Raw genomic sequence first — 17635 nt, forward strand, 5'->3', positions numbered from 1 at the left:
AGTATGAAAGAGAATCTATTGGAGGGGTCATCATGCAGCCCCTCATAAAAACCTTCTTATCCATGAGGCTGATGGACATCAGTTTCACTGTCTCTGTTACAACCCAGCATAGGTGTATGATGGGTGTAACAAAAGAAATGTGAGGAGAGCAGACTGAAGTATATGAACAAGCGGTTTTTACTGTTAAGACCAGAAACTTAGGGCACCTACAAGGGTGGTAAATATCCAGTGCAGGGGTTAGTGGGACTGCTTAAAGGAAATCCAGAATTTCAACCGCATAAGCTCAAATGCTTAACTTAAAGTCCAGCCAGTTAAAACAAACTCCAGAACGTTCAAAAGGAAAAACCAAAAGACTGCCGTACTAGACAAAGAAAACAAATGAGAAGCAGTCCCAATAATATAAGAACGATGTAAAACAAAAGGTGCTCAAACTAAACTAGCCCAACACGTTCTAATCTGAAAATAGTAAAAATTTACTTAAAGCTTATCCAAAATGAAGAACGCAACAGAACACAAAGAGCAGCCAAAAGAGCTATTGTATCTCCAAAATAAACTGATAAATAAATAAACTAATAACCAAAACCAAACACAAAACGAGTAGTTTTAACAGTACCAAAAAATCCCTAAGGATTACCAAGGCCAAAGTTACCACCACCGAGACACAGCAAAACACTAAGTCACAAAGCCACCACAAAGTCCTACAAGCCGAGCGTGAACCGTCTGTGTCCCACAGCAGTCTTTATTTCCGGGGTGGCGGTCGGTTCAGGGACTGGCGAGGCGGTGACCAATCAGAGGGAAGGAGCCGAAAGTGTGTCTTGGGTAGCCACTCTGAACAGGCAACTGCCAGCTGACATTTGCATGTAGAGTAGGCCTCAGGTGGTGGCCGTAACAGTCTTATAACAACATGAGGAGACAATTTTTATTTATTTTAGGTCTTTTTGAGATGAGTCATGTATGTTTTATTTTAATTAAAGTTTAAAAGTTCAAGTTAAGTCCCGGGGAAGACACAGGACACGCTGGACCGACTACATCTCTCGGCTGGCCTGAGAACTCCTCGGGATCCCCCGAATGAGCTGGTGAATGTGGCCGGGGAGAGGGAAGTCTGGGCGTCCCTGCTTAGGCAGCTGCCCCCGTGACCCAACTCCGGATAAGCAGCAGAAAATGGATGGATGGAAGTTGAAGTTGTTCAATTTTTATACTGTAGATAAATACTGTAACTTTATGTATGTATATCTCCCACCAAATAGTCATTATGATCTCCAAGACCTTAGCTCCAAAAGTTTGTCTCTGACTGGACTTCTTTAAATTTTAGTTGAATACCCCTGTTCTAAGGGAGCACAGAGCAGGACTCAGGGCTGCAGACAGAAAGTGGTGCAAATCAAAAGAGCACACTGACTTGTCTGAGTACCGGCAAAAACTTGCATTTTTCACATGCAGCCTAAAGGCACCCAAGATAGCCTTTTATCAGAACAAGATCCACAATGCTCCCAACACATGACAGCTATTCATTAACTCTCTTCTATCTCCACCACCTGCTCAGCCTCGCACTGTGCTGACTACTTCACTGACAAGGTCGCTACCATCAGTAACCAATTCACTGAGCCTGACCAACTCAGCCTTACCAAACCAGCTACTGGTTTCTCACTCTGCTCTTTCCGCTCTCTAAATGAGGACGAAGTCTCAAAACTTCTAGTCAACTCAAACCCACAACCTGTCCTCTTGATCCTGTTCCCTCTGACATCCTGCAGAGCATTTTACCTACAGTCAAAACTGCAGTAACCCATATTATCACCTCCTCTCTTAAATCCGGTGTCTTTCCCTCTGCCTTCAAGCAAGCTCGGGTTACCCCGCTGCTGAAGAAACCCACACTCAACCCAGCCCAGGTTGGAAACTACCGGCCGGTCTCACTGCTTCCATTCATGTATAAACTACTAGAGCACGTCGACTTCAGTCAGATCTTACAGTTCCTCCAAGACAACAACCTGTTAGATCCATATCAGTCTGGCTATAGGCAAGATCGCTCTACTAAAACTGCTCTCCTGTCAGTTACTGATTCCCTACGGGTTGCCAGATCTGCTGGTCAATCCTTATAGTGCTGGACCTGTCTGCTGCCTTTAACACGCTCAACCATCATATACTGTTCTCCACACTCTCAGATCTTGGCATCTTAGGATCTGTCCGCTCGTGGTTTATGTCATACCTCACTGGAAGATCTTTCAGAGTATCATGGCAACAACTGGGGGGCTCAGTGCTTGGCCCTCTTCTTACCTTCCTGTATTAAGCTAACATAGACTGGATAAAATGCACGGAGCCTCCGTGACGTCACCCATAGGTTTCTGAAGAGCTGAATTGAAGCTCATTAGGAAGTTCTCACCATCGCCCTCTTGGCAGCGTCACGTGTGTCGTCATTCCTGGAAAACCCAAACATGGGAAAAGAGGTCAAACTGAGAGGGGGACTGTGAAGGTGGGGTGGATAATTGATACCCATCAAACTCTGAGCAGCCTGTAGCTAAGAGCTAACCAAGCTAACCCGGAGCTAACGGTAGCTAACCAGCTAACGGAAGTAGGCGGGCTGTGATGGCTGCATTAACAGCCACACATGAGTGGTAACCTGCAGTGGACAGTACTACACACACACACTTATATATTTCATATTGGATCTAATTTACATAGCATTATATGATTTTGTTGGACATTAGTGTAATTTAATAAGTTACATCACATATATTCTAGAACTGGCGCATTTTGGGTTATATTGTGGTGTTACAATTTATATTCTTTTGAGTTGTTTCAGTGAGTCCTTTGGCATGGGACCAGCAGGTGGCCACGGGGTGGAGACAACTAATTGGACCAGATCACTCACAGCATCAAGAGGGGAGGGGGGGATTTGTTAGCTTAGTTTTTGTGTGTTACTCCTTTGTGTCTTTTGTTTGGGCTGATCAGCCACTTTAAGTTTACCCTTGTGTCTCAGTTTGGTCGGTTTGTTTGAGTTATTTTTGCCACAAGTTATTTAAGTAGAGTTATGTTATGTTGACCTCTTTTATGGGCTAGATTATTCATTGATTTAATAATTGTTTGGATTACTTTTTTTGGGTGAAAATAAAACCCTGTTTTTTTTTACTTTAAATCTGTGCCTGATTGTCCTTCACTGCTCGGTCCATCACATGGGCTAAAGCTAAGGCACGCTGTTAGCCGGCTAAAAACCATGGTTGTGCTGCACTCTTCCATCTTTCCACGGATATTGGATACCTGTCCATCAAAAGGACATGCCCCTAATTATGCCGAATTTCAAGATTAAATAACATCCTAACGGATGAGTTAGAAAAAAATTCACACCCCTCACAGTTGTCATGAAGGTAAACTTGACTATTAATCCTAAAATGGATTTTTGTACCAGGTTTTAAACATGTTTATTTCTGCTGTGAAGTGGATGAAAGGGGAACTGCATTTTTTTGCACTTCCACACAGGCTTCACATTTTACCGCCGAAGGTTACACTTGGAAGCTAACGCCAGCTCAACGTGTGTGTCTCCTCTATTCTTCACCACAGGTCTGTAAATATTCATTAAAATGAGTATATGAGACAGACTTTAACAGTTGAAATTGTTATTGAGTAGTTTGTACCTGTTTGCCAATTAATTGGTTTGATAAGAGATTTATGAGAAAACAGCAATTAAGATAGTCTGCTAGCTAATGCTAATGCTAGTGGATTTAAGTAATGTAGAGTAGTGTGTGTGGTTAGCTAGCCCAAAAAACTGAGAAACAAGTGGACTCACTTTTAAACTTAATACACTTAGCACCTTATGAAAGTTGTTAATGCACTATGAAATTTTCTGATGTCAAAGTTAACAGTGTCTTCTTGGTTGATACCAAACCAGAAATGCCATATTATAGGTAATTGAGTGAGTATGGTTGCATGGGAAACAGAGAAAGGCACCATTAAAAGGAAACTGAATTTTCTTGTCAGTTTTTTCGTTAATTATATGTAAAAATTTGTTATCTACTTTAACTTTTATGTACACAATAGAGGCAGTAAAATGGTTTTCAGTGCTTGTGTTTAAAATCTATTTCTCATTGTTTGAATAAGAGTAATTAACTAAAGTAGGGCTGGACAATCATGACCAAAATAATAATCACCATTATTTTTGATCAATATTGTAATCATGATTATTATTCACCGAGATTATTCAGGAGATGAGTAGGGTTGCTACAGGGATGAACTTCAAGGTCCGGCGGGGAATGACTGTGGTGCTAGGATAGAAAAAGGCTGGTGAGATAATGGGTGGCAGGTGTGACTGGTTGTCTTAATTGAAATGACTGGATCAGACACAGGCGTGGAGGATCAGGGAACTTTAAAATTTAATTTGTAATCTGTGAAAAATGTGAATTTTATACTTTTTCTACCGTAAACTGACCCCAGGAAGAATAGCTGATGCAGCATGCTGCTGACGCTAATGGGGATCTCAATAAACATGAACATAAACATAAACATAAACTGCAAGTGGAAGAGTGGTAGGACAGGTTGTGACTCAGACGGATGGGCGGGCTTGGACCGGAGCGCTGGAGGCAGACCCGGACGACGAACAGGCTGGATCTCCAGCGGATAAGCAGACAGATTCTCAGGAGGATGGGCAGGCTTGAACCGTAGTTCTGGAGGCAGACCCGGACGACGAACAGGCTGGATCTCCAGCGGATAAGCAGACAGATTCTCAGGAGGATGGGCAGGCTTGAACCGTAGTTCTGGAGGCAGACCCGGACGACGAGCAGGCTGGATCTCCGGCGGATGATCAGACTGATTCTCAGACGGACGGTCAGAGGGCTGCACGAGTTGGAACTGGAGCTCAGGCAGGCTCGCAGAGTGGAGCTGGGACTCAGGGATGCACACTGATGAGAGCACTGACTGGAGCTCTGGAAAACAAGCAGACGTTAGAATAGGTTCTGGAGGATGACCGAGAGGCTGCACAGACCAGAACAGTTCCTGGAGGGTGACCAGGAGTTCGAGCAGACTGGGACACTGGCAAACGGCCAGAGAACAGCACAGCCTGAAGCTGAACCTCAATAGGATGTGCTGACAGTAGCTGGATCCACTGAAGGCACGATGACTGGGGTTGGAACTTTGGATGATGAGTAGGAAGTCGCACAGACAGGTACAAAGTCTCTGGCAGGGGCATAGAGGGAAGCAGCTGGATCTCTGAGATGCGCACTGCGTGTAGCTGCTGAATCTCAGAGAGGCGAACTGACGAGAACTGGAGACCAGGGAAGTGCGCTGACTGAAGTTGAAGCACTGGAAGGCGCGCTGACTGGAGCTGGTGCGCAGGGAGGCGCGCTGGCTGAAGCTGAAGCACTGGGAAGCGTGCTGACTGGAGGTGAAGCACCAGGAGGCGGGTTGACTGGAGCTGGAGCACTGGAAGACAGGCACAATTTATTAATTCTGGTGGGCGACCGGGAGGTCGCACAGACAGGAGAATAGTCTCTGATGGGCAACTGGGCGGCTGTACGGACTGGAGCTCTGGGAAGCTCAGTAACGACCACCTTATAGCGAGCCCAGGTGCCAGAGGCCGAAAAGAAGCCATCTTCTCGGCAGGGTGAACCATGGACCACAGTAGAGGAGCATCTCTCGCAGAAACCCCCTTGGGGCTGGAATCCAATAAACAAGGAGGAATCAGAGGCTGAAGAGGAGCATCCCACTTGGAGACCCCCTCGGAGACTGGAGCCACTGGCTGGAGAGGAGCGTCGTGACCATTGACCTCCTTGGAGACAGGAACCAACAGACAGGAAAGAACCAGAGGCAGGAGAGGAGCGTCCCGCTCGGAGACCTCCTCGGAGACTGGAGCCACTGGCTGGAGATGAGCGTCATAGCCTTAGATCTCCTCAGAGACAGGAACCGGCAGATATGAAGGAACCAGAGGATGGAGAGGAGCGTCCGGGTAAGAGACTTCCTTGGAGACAGGAACCACCAGAGGCTGCGGGAACCTGGGAGCTGGCATCGGACAGTGAAGCACCGGACTGGACCGTTGTGCTGGTGTCGGAGACCGAGCCGGAGTAGATCGTGTGACTGGTTGTCTTAATTGAAATGAGTGGATCAGACACAGGTGTGGAGGATCAGGGAACTGCAAGTGGAAGAGTGGCAGGACAGGTTGTGACAGTATGGTTCGGTTTAAAGAAATAGTTAAGAGCGAGTCAATATAGGATGGAAAAATTCATTTGTAATTGTTATTGTGTTCAAGTTACCTTGCTGGAAACATGTTCAGTCAATAGAATGTTAAGAAAGTCAGATTGTCCTAAAGGATATTATGGTCAGGTTGTAAACTGGACTGAAAATGATGGCCATTTGTCAAATTGTTAATACCTGATTTCTGTGGAAGAATAACCTTCCTGTATGAAGCTAACGCCAGCACAATGTGTGTCTCCTCTATTCTTCACCACAGCTTGACATGTTGAGACGACAAAAACTCAACAAAACCAAACCGTGTAATGATCGTTTCAGGAAGACCTGGAAATTCAGCCCACACGGTGATGAGTTTAACAGTTTTAATAGATGCAGCAAAGCAGCTAACGGACGGCAGGTGTGGCAACCAGGTCCAGGAAGAGGGGCTAGGCAGATAGCGGAGGTCGGTCCAGAAAAAGTCTAATCCAGGTAGGCAGAGTTCAGGATAGTCCGGCAGGGATCAGGCAATCGGGAGTCCGTGAGTGGCAGCGAGGTCAGCGACAGGGATCTAGAACAAGACAAGATTTACTACAGAATAACAGGCAAGGCAAATGACCATCTGGCAGGGAAGAAGACATTGAGGAGGGATTATATAGGGTGATGAACAGGTGAGGCGAGTGAGTGCTGATGAGACCCAGGTGGAGTAGATGAGCCTGATTGCGTGAGCTGCAGGCGATGCAGGCCAGTCCTCATGACAAACCGTTTGTGAATCCGTCAAGATTTCAGCAAAATAAGAGTATTTATGTTTGTGTAGATCCCTCACCTTCCCTCAGATACCACAGATCCAGCGAGAGAGCATGCCTGTGCCAAGATGGCCGTCAGTGAGGACGTTCGAAGCACCACCATAAAGCATCTAGTATTACTGTAGATATCTATGTTCCTGAGCCTCTTCTTCTTCTTCTTCTCTGGTTTGCTTCTTTTGCTGGTCGCATGTCAGCTATTCTGTTCAGCACTGCCCCTGCGATTTCCAGTGGTATTGCTCCGTCTTCTGAGTCAAGTGACAGATAGCTAAGCTCCCTGAAAATGGACCAAATTACATGCATAACCAGTGCAGAAACAGGCAAAACTGTCTGTCTTCTGGGTCGAGCATACATGGGCTTTTAGTAGCAGCTGCTGCACTTTCTGCACGTCCAGTGATAAACTAAATTGGACAAGAATCTGTTGCTAGCTTTCTAACATTCTTCAGTGGAGAGTGTCATGACATACTCTATAGGGGTCTGGTACCCAGGCTCCACAGTTAAGTGGAGACTGTACAGAGCATCATAGACGCGGCCCGAAATATCATTAGCTGCCCCCTGCCCTCCCTGGATACCACATCCAGTTCCCATTGCCTCAGCAGAGTCAGATCCTTCACAGATCAGCTTCAGACCACACACTTCCAGACTCACAGTTTCTTTCCCTGGGCAATACAGACTGTAAATAAATAATAACCACAAGGCAGATATTCTACCCTCTTTAGGCTATAAAACGGGTTGCATTACCTCATACTACGTAACCTTACTCAAGCACCTTATCTGTTTACTGCTGCCCCTTAGGCCACTCAGATGCCTTAAACAGTTATTTATTCTTGATTGTGTACATTTCTATGTTTTTGTATTTATTATTTTTTAGAATTTTTATACATTCTCTTCCTTCTTAATTACCTTTTTTTGTGTTTTTTTTAAGCCTGCACTATTGTTGGTAAAACACTGCAATTTCGTTGGAGTTCTTCAACGACAATAAAAATGATTCTATTCTACTCTCATAAATATGCAGTTATTGTTTATTAAGTATAAGCTATGCAGATATAAATAAGTATGAATGTTGCTGTTAACCTGGGGGGGGTGCAGTGCTTTCTCACTATGTGTGTTTGTGCAGGAGGGGGTTCAGTGGTCTTTGTTGTGTATTCTCTGACTGTGTGGCGCTGTTTGGTCTGTCAAAGAAGTGGAGAACCTGGGCTTATGGCGCCCTCTCCTGTGTTTGGTGAGCGTTAAATTTGCAGCTTTCACTCATCATGCTGGGCTCTTGGTTCACTAGCATGATACTCCGCATCATGTGGGTCTTGTGCGGCCCGTGTGAGTGTCACGGCAAAGGGACCGGTGGACAGAGGCACAGTGGCAAGCTTTCTTACAGGTTGGAAAAAGCTTGTCGCTGTGCCATTCCTGCCTCCTGCTGCTGCTCATGCTGCTGCTCATGCTGGACAGATTCTGGTCAAAACTGTATCAGAATTTAATACCAAAGTAAAAACAGAAACCAGACGGCAGAAATTTATTGTTGTTCCATTGTTTACTTGCAGTGAATAAGCAGTTTTCAGTCCTAAATCAGTCTGGAGAAAGAGTTTTATTCCTCCTCCTGCTTTAATTTATTTATTGGCCAGTGGTCATAGACATATATTATACACAAATACAAAATCATGAAAAGAAACAAAATAAGTTTACGACTTTGTTTACGTATGTGGATGTGGGTTGCCTTCACACCCTGTTTGCCTGTGTGTGTGTGTGTGTGTGTGTGTGTGTGTGTGTGTGTGTGTGTGTGTGTGTGTGTGTGTGTGTGTGTGTGTGTGTGTGTGTGTGTGTGTGTGTGTGTGTGTTAGAGGCAATAAAGTAACATAAAAGATTTGAAACAAAATATTGATTAATTTTTTTCTTTTTTTTTTCATTTGCATTGATGTATTTAGGGCTCAAGCTAGCATCACAGTGCTAGCTTGATATTACTGTAAAAACGTTAGCTTTTATCATAGCAAAACGGTTAGTATTGCTAATTCATTGTTGTTATACACAAATATTAGCATCTACCATAGCTAACTAATAAACTGATACGTTAGAGAAGTAAGCAGATAAGTGAGAAAATTATTATTAATTGCACCTTGAGTTTCCTCTTAAATTTCACCTTTAGCCTCAAACGTACCCTGGGGACTGTGACTGCTGTTTACAATGCTTTACATTTCTACAAACTATGAAATGAATAAATCTATACCCTTCATTCTTGTGACATATTCACTATATGATACTGTATGATTTGTTTCTCCAGCTTGTTTTGCCTGTACTTCATACGTTAAGTGTGCCTTTTTTGCCTGAACATGTAAAGCAGATACAGCACAATGTGGCCCAACTGAGATGGCAGAGGATAATCTTGAAGACAGAGACCCAGAAGGTATGCATCATTATCTTTGAGTAAATATTTCTTAAATTTTATAGTAAATATCTCCTCACAATATATGTCCCTTAGGTCATTTAAACTCAGTGTAAATCACATTTAGCCAACAGTTTCACATTTCTGTATAATCAATCATACACACATATTTACACACATTGCTTATATTGTTTTATTTAACTTATCTTATTGTTATTTATTGCATTCTATTTGTGCTTTTCTTGCATCTTGTTGCCTCTATTTTGCGTTGTACCTGTATATATTGTGTCTTGTGCTTGTCCTGCTTTACTGTTGGTGTTGTATTGCTGTTGGTACCCAAATTTCCCTGAGGACTCTCCAAAGGGATTAATAAAGTATTTCTATTCTATTCTATTCTATTCTATTCTATTCTATTCTATTCTATTCTATACATACACATTCATGGTATAACTTTTTCAAATCAGAAGCCAGGGCAGACAGCATCCATACAAACAAAGATTAATGGAAAATGGAAAGAATTGTTCTCGAGGTAACTACATAAGTGTGTATACTCCTTGGGCTAACCTACCTGATTAAATAACTTCATATGGTGAAAAACGCCTTCACAATTAGTAATAAATACATAATAAATCCATAATCTACAGTCATTAATTTTCCAGTCGGTACAAGTTGACAGGTATTGATATTAGCTACAATCCTGTAACATGTTAAAACTGTGGTGCATTCAGCATTTTTGATTACTTGTGCCTTAATAATTGCTTATGCAAAAAACTTGTCCAGATCAGGGTCTTTGTATGAAAATATTTCAGTTGAGTGTGTGTAATATGAGACTTGTGTGTCTCAGTTTTTTTTCCATGTTGTCACTTACAAGAGATGACTTGTGTAGTAGTCACCCACCATATCAGATCAACTCAAATCCACTGAGCCTGGAAGCTTTTAGTGGAGCTGGCCAGTTGTAACAGAAATAGCTGCCTTTAAGGGCTTGTTTTAAATGTTTAATATAATTAATTGACTGATACGTCCACATAAAACAACCTATTTTTTCCCTTCCTTACTTTTTTCTTTGCAGATCAAGACAATGTGTGCTGTGTCTGCCGCGTCCATTTTGACGACAAGAGGAAAAATAAACCAAAAAGTGGCGTTCGTGGTTGCAATGTACAGTGTGTCATTTGTGGTCACATGCTGCATGTGGTTTTAAAAACAACATATGCCTACACTGCCAGAGTTGAAACATCTGAAACAAATGTGTTTGCTTGGTTGTTTAGTTGGAAGTGTTTTTGAAATGTTTGACATGTAAATATGATGTATATATGATATTATATAATTACACTGCACATGTAAAAAATAAACATGAATTAAAATTTCAAATTTTAAGAAGCCTGCCTGGTTCACCTTGAATTGGGGAGTTATTTGAGTTTATGTGATGCACACTGATACAGTATTTAATTCTTCTTTTATTTTATTTTATTTTATTTTATTTTTTGAGAAATTCTTTTCAATGATCACATCAATAACATAGCTTTTTATTCACACATATCTATTTAGATGGATAGGCTGGTAAATGGTCTGTACCTGGGATGACCCAAAGTGCTTTACATCATACAGCACATTCACACACACATTCACACACTGATGGCAGAAGATGCCATGCAAGGTGTTCAACCACGACCCATCAGGAGCGATTAGGAGTTCGGTGTCTTGCCCAAGGACACCTCGACATGAACTCGACTTGGCCAAGGATCGAACCGGCAACCCACTGAGCTGTGAATTTGTTTTCTCCCTGCCTGTAAACTTTTGAGCCATCACTCCCCACTAATCAGTGTGTGTGTATATAAACGCATACATGTATGAATATGTCAAAGTCAGCTTTATTGTCAATTTCTTCACATGTAGTAGACATACAAAGGTATCGATATTACGTTTCACACTGTCCCACAGTAAAGACAGGACAAGACATTTCAACACTGAACACTGAAGTAACCATAAAAACAAAACATTTCACAGGCACAGCAATATCCCAAAAAAAAAGAAAAAAAAATGCAAAAACATTGCACAGTGATAAAAAATTAAGTGTAAAGATTTAAGGCATGAGCTGATCCTAAGGCTAACTGTAACAATAGCAGTAACAGTTCACAGTGATTTGAAAGTAACAGCACAGTTTTATGAATTAGTTGTGGAATTATGTACAGACAAAGAGTTATAATATATGTAAGTTTATATTCTTTATTTACTGAAGCTACTTCACATCCCAAATAAGATTAATAAATGGAAAAGCTAAAATTGTGACTTTTAGCCTTTTATGGAGTGTTTTTATTTACAAACATGTAAGGTTTCACAAGATCGTTGCTGTGTGGTTGCTATAGACGCTGCAAGGTGCATGGCAGGTTCCAATCCTGGGTGGAGCTGTCCGCCGTCAGTGGGCTGCGTTCCATTTCTAATTACTGGTGGACCAACGTATTAAGTTCCTAGGTGGTTTATGGTTAAGTAACTATAGTCTCAGCATCATCAAGACAGAAGTAGACAGGCCAGGAGGGATCACATGCTTCATCAAAATGGATTGTTGCAGGGAAGATGCTCCTCTCCGGTGGCCATTGTATGTTGTTGTATTCTTTTATTGCCCTTTTTAGTCTTTTGTTGGAGTTGGCCACCTGTTTGGATAGTCTGATGGCAATGCCTTGTCCATCTAAAGCAAAATCAGAGACATGCAAAGACAGTTGTTTTTATTTTATTTTTTGTATTTATTATAATAATGTATTAGATTTATGAGCTTTAGTGCTGAAGGCACTTAAAGCACTTATAAGGGACCCATTATTCAACCACTCATTCATACCTGGTGATGCTAAGCTACATGTGTAGCCACAGCTATCCTGTTGCATGTTGGAGACAAGGAGGGTAAGGTGTCTTGCCAAAATAATGTAGTGTAATGTAACAAAGGACACAACAGACTGATGACTGGGGGTCGGAAGAAATTTTACTTATTATGCTCTATATATAATATTATAATCACACTTATATTTACTTTCTTTACTATATTTATTTATAAATTGTATTTACACTGACTGTTACTATATTACACTTTTTACATTGTACATTTTCTCAACATGCTTCTATTCACTTTTAAGGTTTATTCTCTTTATATACATGCTCTGTTAAAAGTTTACTATGAGGGTAAGATGACATTTATCTGGTCCTTCCTCAGACCCTTAGTCAGACTGGTTCTGGTGGAGACAACTATGTGAGGTTGTTTTGACGCCAGTTCTTGGAGATGTGTGTCCACCCAAGGTCTTCAGGAAGGAGGATTCTTTCTACTGAAATGTAGAACTATTGTTTCTCCTCTTGCCTCCCCAGAGTCTCTCTCGACTTCACGCGAGTCGGGACGACCACTCTCATTACTTGCAAGTAATTCTGTATTCAATAATTCTCCTGTAAATAAACCTTATATACTTCTACTCATTCCAGACTCTTGGTAATTTTTCTACCACAGGGAGTGAGACTCGAATTGCCATCCTTCCACTCACTAAACAACCTACTTTACCACCTGAGCCACTGCCACCCTATTACTATTACATGTATTCGGCAGTGTTGGTTTGTTTGTATGTCTGATAGCAGCATAATTCAAAAAGTTTTGAACAGTTTCATTAAATCTTCAGGAAATCTCAGAAATGGAGTTGTTAGATTTTGGAGGTGGTCCACATCACCACCTGGATCCAGGAACTTTTTGAAAGGATTCTTTACTAGGAGCCAGCAGAGCTTCTAACTCAAAAATAATAGGTACAATCACTGTAAAGAAAAACAAAAAAACAAAACAAATGCAATGGCTTGACAGGGATCTGTGCTCTGAGTGATTCTAGTTGTAAGTTGTAAACATGAATGGAAACAAGTGCTACACAATGTCTTTCTTTAATAGCTTTTACGTTCATGAAACTGATGTAACTGAGCAACATATCCACACCACTTTACCTGGATATTTTCTTTTCAGTTGGAGTACTGCCCTTTCTCTGGATTCAGTTCTAGCTCTGCAGAACAGTTGGCCTCTGAGGTCCTGGTCAACATCTCTAAGAGTACACTGGAAGCTCGGTGTGGCAAGACGATGTGTGAGCATGGGAAGAATAAATCCATTTTCAGTTGGTATGGAAAAAAAAAAACAAATTTATTAGGCCATTCTGCACACCAAACAACCTTCATCCCTCTGGGCAGTCCAAACAGTCTGCTTGGCAGCACTTCCTATTTATTGCCCAAGGCCCCACCCTCTCAATTCCAACAGACCTATCACAGCAGACTTCTGAAAAATAAGGTAACAAGCTGATTAACAAAACATCATGATCCTGAAACATATTCTTATGTGCTCATGAGCTTAATTCTGCAGTATACACATTAACAATTCAGAACAGAATTTTAGAAAATCAAACATATTTAGAACAATCCTTTCCCTTCAATTTCTCATTACTTCCATTCAATTATTCAATTAAGACTGAGAACGCACCCACACACATACAATCTGTGAGGAAACTCCATAGTAGACATGCCTCCTCATTGAACAATGACAAATTCTTCACTTAGAAGAACAACAATTTGACAAGAAATGATTGATACAAACAAGAGAAAAACAGTGAATGTTAGGTGCTCATGATTCACCTTTGCACACAAGAATAACAAAATGCAGGAGGGAGCTAGTGCTTCCTAACATTTCTCACATCCTCCCCCCTCTGGTTCACACAATTCAGGTAAACATGAAAGATAATCAGCAATAAGATTATTCTTACCCGGACAGTACTGTACGGTGAACTGATATGGCTGGAGGGTAAGACACCAACGTAACACTCTTACGTTTGATGCTGCTTGGACTGCATCCACTTCAGTGGCTTGTGACCCGTTTGAAGTACAAACTCTCTCCCTAGAAGGTAATACTTCAAGGACTCAATAGCCCATTTTATAGCGAGACCCTCTTTTTCCACCGTGGAGTACTTCTTCTCCCGGTCAAACAGTTTCTTGCTCAAGAACAGAATAGGGTTTCCCTCACCAGGCTCTCCCTGAGCCAGCACAGCACCAAGTCCAACACTGGAGGCATCTACCTGCACCACAAACTTTTTTGTGAAGTCGGGGCTCTGCAACACAGGAGCTTGACAGATCTGTAATTTCAAACTTTGGAAAGCATGTTCACGCTCATCGTTCCAACTCACTTTTGCAGGTGACTTTTTCGTTAGTTCAGTAAGGGGAGCTGCCACTGTAGAAAAATGGGAAATAAACCTCCTATACCACCCAACCAAACCTAAAAAGGACCTCACTTGCTTTTTGGTTGTGGGCCTGGGAATAGCTTGGATAGCCTTTACCATCTCAACTTGGGGCTTTATAAGGCCATGACCGATCAAATATCCAAGATATTTCACCTCTTCTTGGGCCCATGCACATTTCTTCACATTAAGGGTGAGGCCAGCCTCCTGAATTTTTCCCAGGACAACTTTTAGATGCTCCAGATGTTCATTCCAAGATTCACTATAAATTACCACATCATCTAGATACGCAGCTGCAAACGCAGAGCAACCACCAGGAACAATGTCCATTAATCTTTGGAATGTGGCAGGGGCTCCATGAAGACCAAATGGTAGTACAGTGTAATGAAACAGGCCCATTCCTGGAATCTGGAAGGCAGTGTATTCCTTACAAGTGGGGTCAAGGGGCACTTGCCAATACCCTTTACATAAGTCCAAGGTTGTAATGTATTTGGCCTTTCCAAGCTTCTCCAGCAGCTCATCAATACGTGGCATGGGGTAAGAGTCAAAACAGGAAATGCTGTTCAATTTTCTCATATCAGAGCAAAACCGAGGCTGAGTTGAGTTTTTCTTAGGAACGAGTACGATGGGGTTCGACCACTCACTTCTTAATGGTTCAATTACTTCCATATCCAGCATCGCTTGGACTTCCTTCCTCAATGGTTCCATCATTTGCTCTGGTATTCTGTAGGGCTTCAGACGAACAGGTTTGGTGTCTTTCGAAACAATTTTATGTGTTATGACATCAGTTTGACCAGGTCTGTCTGAGAACAGTGATGGAAAAGATTCTTTAAGCTCACCCAACTGATGCCATTTCTCCTGTGTCAGGTGATCTGGAGGAGTCTCAGGTTGACATGGCTCGGACTCATTTCTGCTTCTTCAGCTTCCAACACATCAGGGTCTTCTGACAGGAGCTCTTGGACCATCAGGACATGCTTTCCCTCCGTTTCTGGTTCCTTTCTTTCATAATATTCCTTCAGTAGATTAACATGAAGAAGTTGTTCACGTTTATTTTTCTCTGGACATATGATCTCATAGGTTACTGGACCTACTTTCCTAGTTACAGTATAGGGGCCTTGCCACTTCAACAGTAACTTACTAGGTCCAGTTGGAAGCAGCACCAACACTTTTTGGGCCAACCTTTAGGTCTCTTTCACGGGCGTGTTTTTCATACCATAACTTTTGCTTTTGCTGGGCTTTCTGCAGATGGGTTTTGGCAGCTTCACGGAAAGTTTCAAGTCTGTCGCTCATCTGTAGAATGTAGGAAAGGATGTTGGTTGGTGTTTTTGAGGTTACCTCACCAGCCACCCAGTTCTCCTTCAGCATGTCCAAAGGCTCTCTGACTGGTCTGCCATAAAGCAATTCAAAAGGAGAAAAACCAGTAGAAGCCTGTGGTACTTCTCTGTATGCAAACAAAAGAAATGGTAACCATCCCAGTCTTTGCCAGTATCATCAACAAATTTTCTCAACATTTGTTTCAAAGTACCATTAAACCGTTCAACCAGACCATCAGTTTCAGGATGATATGGAGTGGTTTGTATACCCTTCACACCTAGTGGGGAATAGAGTGTTTTCATTATGTGGGACATAAAGCTTGCACCTTGATCTGTTAAGACCTCTTTTGGAACACCAACCCTTGAAAATAGTTCCACCAAACACTGAACTATACATTTGACCTGAAGGGAGCGCAAAGATTAGATTAGATTAGATTAGACTTTATTATCTCACAGTGGAGAAATTCACTTGTTACAGCAGCTCTTGTTATAGAATAAAGTGCAGAAAGACAGAATAAGGTGAACATGCATCACAACAAGAAGGTGCAATATAAATTATTTACAAGACAAAGTCTAAGTAAAGCAAAAATATGTACCCTTATAAATATAAAAGATATATATATAGTATATATATATATATATATATTTACTATATACTGTACTGTGGCCGGTTGGTGAGGTAGTCGATGGTCCACGCAGCTAACTTTCCATCCACTCCAGCTCCTTCCAGCTTCCCCCGCAGCAGCGCCGGCTGGATGGTGTTGAACGCACTGGAGAAGTCAAAAAACATGACTCTCACGACGCTCCCAGCGGTCTCCAGGTGAGCCAACGCCCTGTGCAGTAGGTAGATGACAGCATCATCCACCCCGATGTTTGGCCTGTAGGCAAACTGCAGCGGGTCCATCGCGGTGCACACCACGGAGCGGAGGTGACCGAGGATGAGCCTCTCCATGGTCTTCATCAGGTGGGAGGTCAAGGCGACGGGTCTGTAATGGTTCGGTTCCTTCGCGTGTGATATCTTAGGAACCGGAACCACACAGGAGGTCTTCCACAGGACAGGGACCTTCTCCATGCTGAGGCTCAGGTTAAAGATGTACCTGAGCACCTCACAGAGCTGGTCTGCACAGGTCCTGAGCAGCCTGGGGCTGATGCCGTCTGGTCCTGCAGCTTTCCTGTTCTTCAGCCGCCTCAGTTCTCTCCTCACCTGGGCCGATGTAAGGGAGAGGGGGGAGGTGGAGGGCAGTGGGGGGCTGGTGGTGGAGTCCATTGGTGTGGAGTGGAGATGGGGGGTAGGTGAAAGTGGAGGTGAAGATGAAGGTGGTCGGGGGAAGGGGATGGTTGACGCTGGACTGGGGATGTGTGAAGAGGAGGGAGGGGGGGCAGAGAGAGTGGGGTTAGAATCAAATCTGTAAAAAAACAGATTTAAATCATTGGCCCAGCGCTGGTCTCCATCAGCTGTCCCTCTGGCACCACTCTGTCCAAATCCAGATATCTCCTTCAGCCCTCTCCACATGTCCCGTGTGTTATTCTGCTCCAGCCGCTCCCCCAGCTTCTTCCTGTAGCTGTCCTTGGCCAGCCTGATCTTGTACTGTAGTTCATGCTGAACTCTCCTCTGCTCCTCTCTGTCCCCTGAAATGAAAGCCCTCTTCTTCTGGTTCAGCAGGACTTTAAGCTCAGGGGTCACCCAGGGTTTGTTGTTGGAGAAACACCGCACCCTCCGGGTTGGCACAGTGTTCTCCACACAGAAGTTGATGTAGTCTGTGATGCAGTGGG

This window comes from Melanotaenia boesemani, chromosome 8 (genome assembly GCF_017639745.1).
Source record: "Melanotaenia boesemani isolate fMelBoe1 chromosome 8, fMelBoe1.pri, whole genome shotgun sequence".
NCBI lineage: Eukaryota > Metazoa > Chordata > Actinopteri > Atheriniformes > Melanotaeniidae > Melanotaenia > Melanotaenia boesemani.